Below are 9,980 nucleotides of genomic sequence, written 5' to 3' on the forward strand. Positions count from 1 at the left end.
TGATCTTATTGTACATTTACAAGAACAGAGTATTTATAATATTTCTAATTTGTTAGTGAGAAACAGTATCTTATTGCTGTTTTGCTTAGGAATTTCTTTGCCCAAAAGTGAGGTTGAATGGTTCTGTGTTTATGGGCTGTTTGTATTTTCTCCTTTGGGAACTACCCACTGTATCTTATGTACATTTTTCTTTAGGTGACCTCATCTTTTTTTTTTTTTTTAACCTTCTTTGGTACAATATATTTTTCCATTAAGGATAATAAGTGAAACTTGACATTTGGCTGCAAATATATCTCCATGTTTCATTATTTTTTGTTTTTTTTTGCTGCTATTCAACGACATCCTAAGATTTTAGGTAATTAAATTTGTCAATTTGGGGCCTCATTGTTTTCCTTTTCTAAATCGGAAACTTAAGTTGTTTACATTTTTTTTTTTGAAAGGTAATACATAAACATAGTACAAAAATTCAAAAGATGCAAAGAAAGGGTTAAAGTGAAAAGTTAATCTCCCTGTCAGTCCTGTTCCTCATCCATCCCAGTCCCCTTCCTCAGTGGCAGCCAGGCTCAGCAAATCCTTATGTTTACACAGAGGCATTCTAAGCACATTCAGATATCACCCACACATTCTCCTTTCTTTCTGTGTGATTCCTGTAACAGATTTTTGTTTAACTTCAAGTTCTCCTTATTCAAAAGTTGAATAAAAATCATCTCTACTTTTTTCCAGATTAAAAGAACTTCACAAAACACTCAACATTTATTACTCTAGAAACTTATCTTTTAACCATTTCTGAGCTCTTAAATCTATCTGGTATTTATGGAAATAAGTAGAAATGTACATTTTCTCCTAAATAGCTAACTTAATCTTCCTGCTACCATTTAATGAATAATTCATTTCCTAGTAATTGTTTTAAATATATTAGATTCTATTTCAGGGCTGTCTTTTCTGTCTGTCATTTCTCAATTATTTTACAATACTAATTTTGCAACTTTCCCTATGTAAGCTTCAGAAATTTTTTTAAACTTTTATTTTAAGTTCAAGGGTACATGTGCAAGTTTGTTATTTCGGTAAACTCACGTCATGGGAGTTTGTTTTACAAGTTATTTTGTCACCCAAGTATTATGCCTAGTACCCATTAGTTATTTTTTCTGATTCTCTCCTTCCTCCCACCATCTATCCTCTGATAGGGCCCAGTGTGTGTTGCTCCCCTCTGTGGGTCCATGTGTTCTTATCATTTAGCTCCCACTTAAAGTGACAACACGCAGTATTTGTTTTTCTGTTCCTGCATTAATTTGCTAAGGATAATAGCCTCCGACTCCATGTTCCTACAAAGAACATGATCTTGTTCTTTTTTATGGTTGTGTAATATTCCATGCTATATATATACCACATTTTCTTTATCCAGTGTACCATTGATGGGCATTTAGGTTGACTCCATGTCTTTGCTATTGAGCTTCACAAATTTTTAACTGTTTCCTAGTGTATTTTGTCTTTTTGTTGTTGTTGTTAACAAAATATTTTTTTTCTCATTAGAACTTTTAATTAGTTTTTGCTGATTAAATGAACCTATTGGGTTTTTTGGTTTTGTTTTGTTTTTTAGATGGAGTCTCACTCTGTCACCCAGGCAGGAGTGCAGTGGTGCAATCTCGGCTCACTGCAACCTTCGCCTCTGGGATTCAAGCAATTCTCCTGCCTCAGCCTACCAAGTAGCTGGGACTACAGGAGCGTGCCACCGCGCCCGGCTAATTTTTTGTATTTTCAGTAGAGACGAGGTTTCACCACATTAGTCAGGATGGTCTCGATCCCGTGACCTCGTGATCTGCCCACCTCAGCCTCCCAAAGTGCTGGGATTACAGGCATGAGCCACCATGTCCTGCTTTTTGTATTTATTTTGTAACTTGCTGTTTAGCTTAACTATACTTAATTATGATAAATTTTCAATTCATCATCTTGGGTTTTCTAAAAAGATTTTTGTGTTTTATGTAGCCTTTCTGAGATCTATATATTTTATATATCCCGCGGCTTATTATGTTGGCTAGAATCTTCTATGCTAGTTCACATAAAAGTAATTAGAACAAGAATGCTAGCTTAGTTCCTAGTTTTGGTTCTTGATTTTTGGCATAAAATTTTATAGTCAAAACAAAAAAAAAAACAGTAAATGTTTTAAATGATATAGAATGCATCACTTTCTATTTTCAAAGTTTATATATTTGATTTAATTTCCCTAGTAAGCATTATGCTGGCTTTTTGGGTGAAAGATTTTATAACATTATAATTTACAATATTAAAGAGGTATCAATCTATTGCTATTTTATTGAGTTTATTTTAAGTAAAGAATAAATTGTGAATTTCATTAAATGCCTTTTTAGCATCTATAGATATATCAAATATTTTTGTCCTTAGATCTATCAATATGATAAATTACAGAAACAAATTTCTCAATATTAGTTAACTTTGCATTCCTGGAACGTGTTGTACTGGATCTTGGGAAATAATTTTTTAATGTACTGCTAAATTCTGTTTTTAATATTTCATTTAAAAATTTTTCACATCAATATTTGGTCAGGTTTCATATTAATTTTATGCTAATTCCATAAAAGGATTTTGGAAGATTTAAGCTCTCTATAATCTTACTTATTATTTGACCTTACAGTGGCCCAACAGAAGTGAATTAACATTTCCTGCAACTAACATGTCTATCTGTTTTACTGGTATCTCCTGGAGTTTTCTTTTGTGAATGTTATTGCTATGTAATTTAACATAAAGATATTCTTAATCTTTATAACTCTTGTGAACTGAATCCATTAAAAAAAAAAGTGCCTTTATTTTACGGAATGCTTCTGGCATGAATTTTTTTCTTATCTGACTAAAGAACATGATCCCTATTCCTTTTGGTTTACATTTTCCTCATATCAGTTGCCTATTTTATTCTTATTTTTAAAATTTCTTTTACAGCCTATATTGTATCAAATGAGTCGTTAACTCTCTTTATATAACGTTCTAGGAAACAATTTCGTAGCATTATTCAACGATTCTTAATAGTAAAAAATATGCCTAATATATAGGGTATACAGAAGTCCTTGATCATCGTCTGGGTCCAAACGATTCTATCATACTCAACAATTTAGGCATAGTGGAGCTACATGTAAACCTCATAGTTCTTCACTTGAGAACAGAGGGCCCTGCCTTAGCAAATGAGTGGGCAAACTGTTTCTCACAATTTTAAGCAAAGAGGATTAGTTTTGACTGAGCATTGATTTTCTATGTCAAAGGATCATTTCCTGTGCTTTATCTGTGAATTTGGCATGGTATGTTAAAAAAAAAAAAAAGAAATAGCCTATATATTAGGTTTGAATATGTGATATGGTTTTGTGGTAAACATCAAAATGATTTGCTTTAATTTGAATTATTCACATGTGTTTTATAGTCAAGTAAATCATTGTTTAATTTTGCACCTTTTTATTTTAGATTTTCTAATTTTAATTTTGTTTTTTTTTTTTTCAGACAGGTTCTCTCTGCCACCCAGGCTGGAATGCAGTGGTGCCATGGCTCATTGCAGCCTCACCTTCCTGGGCTCAAGGGTTCCTCCTATCCCAGCCTCCTGAGTAGCTGGGATTACAGGTGCATGCCACCATTCCCAGCTAATTTTAAAAAGTTTTTTTTTTTTTGTAGAAATAGAGTCTCGTTATTTTTCCCTGGCTAGTCTTGAACTCCTAGGCTCAGGTGATCCTCCCCACCTTGGCTTCCCAAAGTGCTAGGATTATAAGTGTGAGCCACCATGTCCAGCCTATTTTTACATTTTCTAAATCATTTTCTAAGTCATTAAATATATGTCTCTTCTTTGCTGGATTTTGCCTGGTGATTTAATCTAAAAGTCTTTTAAAAAAATAGGTGAGTTTTACCCATTTATATAAAGTGATATGATGGATACATTTGGCCTTAAATATGTCATATTAGCTCATATCATGCTTGAGTTTTTTCTTAACTTTTGAAGTTCAAGTATTTTACTAGGAAGTGGTACATTTTGGATCACACATGAACAAGGCCAGAGTGCACAAATAAGCTGTGTGAGCAGGTGACCCAGACCCCTGTGTCATCAACCACTGTAGAAATAACATCTTACACTCAGGTGACAATTATGGCCACATGAGGGGTTCCCTCACGGCCAGCTGACAGAGGAGGAAAATGTCTCAACTTGGTTTACTGATGGGTTGGCTGGGAACGTGGGTGCAATTCAAAATCTGACTTCTCTTATGTATACACCTACTCAGGGGTGACCCTGAAAGACAAAAGTGAGGGAACATTCTCCCAGCAGTCAGAGTTTCAGCCATGCACCTGATCATCAATTTTGTGCGGCAAGAGAAATGACTTGGTGAATGGCCAAGGGCCTGAAAAAAGAAAGATTGAGAAACTGGAAATAAGGAGCTCTAGGTAAGGAGCACGAATCCACACATGGGATTGGACATAAAGTATAAACATCTTTTATGCTCATGGGAATATTCACTACACAAGAGGCACTAAAACACAAAGCAGAGGGAATGACTCAGCCAAATGACACCAACCAAGCCTCTGTCATCAGTCACTCCAGTGTGATCCAGTCAGCACATAAATGGAGTAGCTATGGTGAGGGATAGAGGCCAGGCATCACCCAGCACTGCCTTGATGTAAATCTGCCAGCAACAGAGGCCCCTGCTGAGTCCTCAGAATGGCACCATCCCTCAAGGAAACAAATCAATCACTTGGTGGCAAGTTATTTACATTAGACCTTTTCCACCATGGAAGGGACATCAATCATATTGAGTGAAATTTGCATGTAATCCAAGGTTGGGTTTGTTTTTTTCTGCCCACAGGGCTTAAGCCTGATTCACTATTTGAGAGATCATAGAGTATTTGGTCTGCTGACATAGGATTCTATATAACACTGCATCAAACTCAATAACCATTTTATAGCAAAGGATGTACAGCAGTAGGCACATGATCGTGGGACTCACTGGTTCTATCACATACCATAACCTCTTCTGCCCCTACCCCAATACTGCTAGACTGATAAATCAATGGAGGAGGCTTGCAAAGAAGCAACTCAACCTTATATCCTGTTGAGGATGAAACACCATCCTCCAAGGGGCAGTACACATACTAAAACAGTGACCACTGCATGGTACTGTATTCCCTGCAGGTAGCATGAGCCCAACAGCCCAGTCACCTCAGGTTCTTTGTGTCGAGGGACCAGCAGATTAAGAAAGGAGTTGCCAACCTGGCAGGAATAATTTGCCATGATCATTAGAAGATAGCAAGAGAAGCTAATGCTGGGCCCGAAGAATGGCACCATCCCTCAGGGAAACCAGTTAATCACAGACATGTTAGATCCTCTTACTAACTTTCTTATTATAAATTACCTCAGAACAAGAGATCAATCAGCTTATCAGAGAAGCTGTTTCCACATAGGATAAACTTATTATACAAAGCATACCACTTAGAACAGTGCTGGGGTAGACTATAGTGGAAATGATGATACATTGCCCAAATCCTCCCTCCAGGACCTAGGTACTCATTCTCTCAGCTGTTGGTTTGGAGCCGAGCCTGCCTATAGAAATTTTGTGTGGTCAAAGGGAATGGCCTCATTCAACATTTTGCTCCTCCCAGTGGACAACCTGCATCCAATGACTAGTCCTCATGGAAATATGAAGGCCTGGTCCCTTGTCGTAGGATGACTCTGAAGGGTCATCCTAGTTCCAGAGGTCCCTGTGAGATTAGTTGAGGCTGTTGTATTTATTCACAGCTGCATTATAGTGCAAAGTTTTCCTCTGCCCAATCCTGCTTCATCCACTCCCTAACAGGTATTGTTTCTCAGAGCACTCCCCTATAAATGTTCTGCATGGTAATCACCATTTCAGAGTCTGTTTTCCTGGGAACAGAGTTTATATAGATGACACTGAGAAGCATAGCAAACAACGTCCAAATAATAGTTTATTAATAAATGGCAATGAGATTTTTGTCTGAATGAAACAAGCCTCAATAAAAGTGGAAGGTGCAACTCAGTGAAAAACACATGACAGGCATCTGTGTCTTGGTCATGAACACTAAGATTCAGTTTCCATGCTAAGAGAGTAATGAATTATCAGAGAATTTTGAAAGGGGCCTTTCGAATGAGGCCATTGTGTATAGGATCGTGTCAGTGACGTTGTTGAACATAAGGCAAATATGCTATAATTTCTAACTAGAAAAGTTAAGCAGTTGTCCATAAAGATAAATTACTTCACATTGCTCATAATTTCAGCAAATATAGTAATATATCAGGCATAGATACATCAGTTATGAACTTTGATATTACTGTGAGCCTCTTAAAGCTACGAATTTCTTATTACACAGCACTTTACTACAAAGAGATTTTCAACTTCAAAATTTTATATATTCAAATTCTGTATATGGCATGAAGAAAAAATTCTCCAAAATGAGATTTCCTCCAAAAAAGGGGAAAACCTGAATAAACAGTTAACCACTTCCTTTAACAAATATTCAAAAAGACAAAAAAAAAATTTTTAACCTGTTTTAGTGGTATAATCGAGTCATTTAAAGCTTTTTGGCAAAGGATCAGCTGTGCAATTAGGGTTTTTCTGACTTGCATTCCAGAAAATACCCTGTTCTTTTGAAATATATGTGTGTATGTGTTTATGTTTGGGCTGGACATTGGGTCAGTACCTGTGCATATTAAAATGAGCAACTTCTAAGGGCCAGATCTACTTAATGTCAAACCCATCAAGCCAGATTTAGAGAGTCATTTTTACAGTGACCTAGTCATTGTCAATTTTAAAGTAATTTATCCTAAAGTGGTGGGGTGTCAAACTGGAGAAGTAGGACAATGAAAAAGCTACAAATTGTGCTGCTCCAGCCTTGTTTATCAGGATGGTTCACTCTCACTCAACCACAGACACTACACCTCCACTTCATCATTCATTAACCTTTTAAGTCACTCTTACCTACGCTAAAAGCAGTCAATAAAGCATTTGGTGGTGGGAAGAATGAATTTGGCATAGGAGTAGAAACTTTAAAGAGAACAATGGAGATGTCCTAAGGCAGAGGATATGATCATTTCTCCCTTCCTTTCTTTAGAGGCAGCATGGCATAGTGGTTAAGAACATGGACTGCCTCAGAATGCCCATGCTAAGGGCTCCACTCTGCTTTTACTAGCTCCACAATCTCAGGCAATCACTTATCTCTCTGTGCCTCTCTTTCCTAATTTTTAAAGTTAGAATATTGTTAATATCTGGCCCCTAGGATTGTTGCAAGTATTCAATGAGTTAATACATGGAAAGGATTTACAACAGTGCCTAGTGCACAGTAAGTGCAGATAAATGTTAGCTATTATTTTTATTTCCCTTAAGGATACCATAACCCTAAAAGCCAGCTTTGGGTTTATAACCTACAGTGAGTTACAAATTCTCTTTTCTTTTCTTTTTTTTTCTTCTTTCTTTCTTTCTTTCTTTCTTTCTTTCTTTCTTTCTTTCTTTCTTTCTTTCTTTCTTTTTTTCTCTTTCTTTCTAATAGATATCTTTATTGCACTTCCAGTGTTCTTCATTTTTTTTGGATGGGTAAAAGTGTCTGAATATATTATATTCCTTATCTCTGAAGAATTTCTTTCATTTTTTGTTGAGTAGGTCTGTTGTCAATGAATTCCTTGTTTTATTTGTCTGGAAACGTATTTATCTCTCACTTTCTTTTAAAATTTTTTATAATTTCAACTTTTATTTTAGATTCAGAGTGTATATGAGCAGGTTTGTTACAAGGGTATATTTTATGACACTGAGGTTTGAGGGCATAAATGATCCCATCACCCAGGTAGTGAGCATAGTATACAATAGGAAATTTTTCATTCCTTCCCTCCTTCCCTCCTTCTTTTTCAAGTCCCCAGTGTCTATTGTTCCCATCTTTATGTCTATGTGTACCAAATGCTTGGCTCCCACTTATGAGTGAAAAAAAAAGTGTGGTATTTGTTTCTGTTTCTGCTTTAGTTCACTTAGGATAAATGGCCTCTAGCTGCATCCATGTTGCTGCAAAGGACATGACTTTGTTCTTTTTTATGGCTGTGTAGTATTCCATGGTGCATATGTACCATATTTTCTTTATCCAATCCACTGTTAATGACCACCTAGGTTGATTTCATGTCTTTGCTATTGTGAGTAGTGCTGCAATGAACATAAAAGTGCATATGTCTTTTTGGGAGAATAATTTATTTTCCTTTGAGTATATGCCCAGTAATGGAATTGCTGGGTCAAATGGTAGTTCTGAGTTCTTTGAGAAATCTTCACACTGGTTTCCACAGTGGCTGAACTAATTTACATTCCCACCAACTGGGTATAAACTTTCCCTTTTCTCTGCATCTGCGGCCTCACCAACATCTGCTATTTTTTGACTTTTTAACAAAAGCCATTCTAGCTAGTATGGGATAGTATTTCATTGTGATTTTGATTTGCATTTCTCTGATAATTGGTAAAGTTGAGCACTTTTTCATGTCTGTTGGCTGCTTGTATGTCTTCTTTTGAAAAGGGTCTGTTCATGTCCTTTGCCCACTTTTTAATGGAACTAATTGTTTTTTGCATGTCAAATTGTTTAAGTTCTTTACTGATTCTGGATATCAGAACTTTGTCAGATGCATAGTTCACGAATATTTTCTCCCATTCTCTAGGTTATCTGTTTACTTTGTTGATAGTTTCTTTTTCTGTGCAGAAAGAAGCTCATAGATTGGAAAAATCAGAATTGTTAAAATGGCCATACTGCCCAAAGCAGTCTATAGATTCAACACAATTCCTATCAAATTATCAACATCATTTTTCACAGAATTAGAGAAAACTATTCTAAAATTCACATGGAACCAAAAAAAAAAGCCCGAATAGCCAAATCAATCCTAAGCAAAAAGAACAAAGTTGGAGGCATCACATTACCTGACTTCAAACTATGTTATAAGGCTATAGTAACTAAAACAGCATGGTACTGCTACAGCAACAGAAGCTCTTTAGCTTAATTAGGTCCCACTTGTCAATTTTTGTTTTTGTTGCAATTGCGGTTGAGGACTTAGTCATAAATTCTTTCCCAAGACCAATGTCCAGAATGGTGTTTCCTAGATTATCTTTGAGGATTCTTATAGTTTGAGGTCTTACATTTAAATCTTTAATCCACCTTGAGTTAATCTTTGTATATGGTGATAGGTAGGAATTCAGTTTCATTCTTCTGCATATGGCTAGTCATTTATTGAATAGGGAGTCCTTTCCTTATTGCTCAGTTTTGTTGACTCTGTCAAAGATCAGATAGTTGTAGGTGTGCGGCTTTATTTCTTGGTTCTCTATTCTGTTCCATTGGTCTATGTGCCTGTTTTATACCAGTACCATGCTGTCTTAGTTACTGTAGCCTTATAATATAGTTTAAGGTCTGGTAATGTGATGCCTCCAGCTTTGTACTTTTTGCTTAGGATTGCTTTGGGTATTTGGACTCTTTTTTGGTTATATATGAATTTTAGAATAGTTTTTTCTAATATTGTGAAAAATGATGTTGGTAGGTTGTTTGTTTGTTTGTTTGTTTGTTTCTTTTAAGACAGAGTCTTGCTCTATCACCCAGGCTGGAGGGCAGTGATGTGATCTCAACTCACTGTAACCTCTGCCTCCCAGTTTCAAGTGATTCTTGTGCCTCAGTCTCCTGAGTAGCTGGAACCACAGGCGTGTGCCACCACACCCAGTTAATTTTTTGTATTTTTAGTAGAGACAGGGTTTCACCATGTTGGCCAGGCTGGTCTCAAACTGGCCTCAAGTGATCCACCTGCCTTGGCCCCCCAAAGTGCTGGAATTACAGGTGTGAGTCACTTGCGCCCAGCTGATGTTGATCGTTTGATAGGAATTGTGTTGAATCTATAGATTGCTTTGGGCAGTATGGCTATTTTCATGATACCGATTCTTTTTTTTTTTTTTTTTTTTTTTTTTTTTTTTTTTTTTTTT

At 36.2% G+C, this 9,980-nt stretch overlaps 1 protein-coding gene across 5 annotated transcripts in view; it reads right to left on the reverse strand.

The window, feature by feature from the left end:
• The window catches only part of VEPH1 (ventricular zone expressed PH domain containing 1), a 154,805-nt gene that overhangs the window by 123,506 nt on the left and 21,319 nt on the right, over positions 1–9,980 (reverse strand). The window lies entirely within an intron of this gene.

Source organism: Rhinopithecus bieti, unplaced genomic scaffold, assembly GCF_001698545.2.
Source record: "Rhinopithecus bieti isolate Rb0 unplaced genomic scaffold, ASM169854v2 scaffold_17971, whole genome shotgun sequence".
NCBI classification, from domain to species: Eukaryota; Metazoa; Chordata; class Mammalia; order Primates; family Cercopithecidae; genus Rhinopithecus; species Rhinopithecus bieti.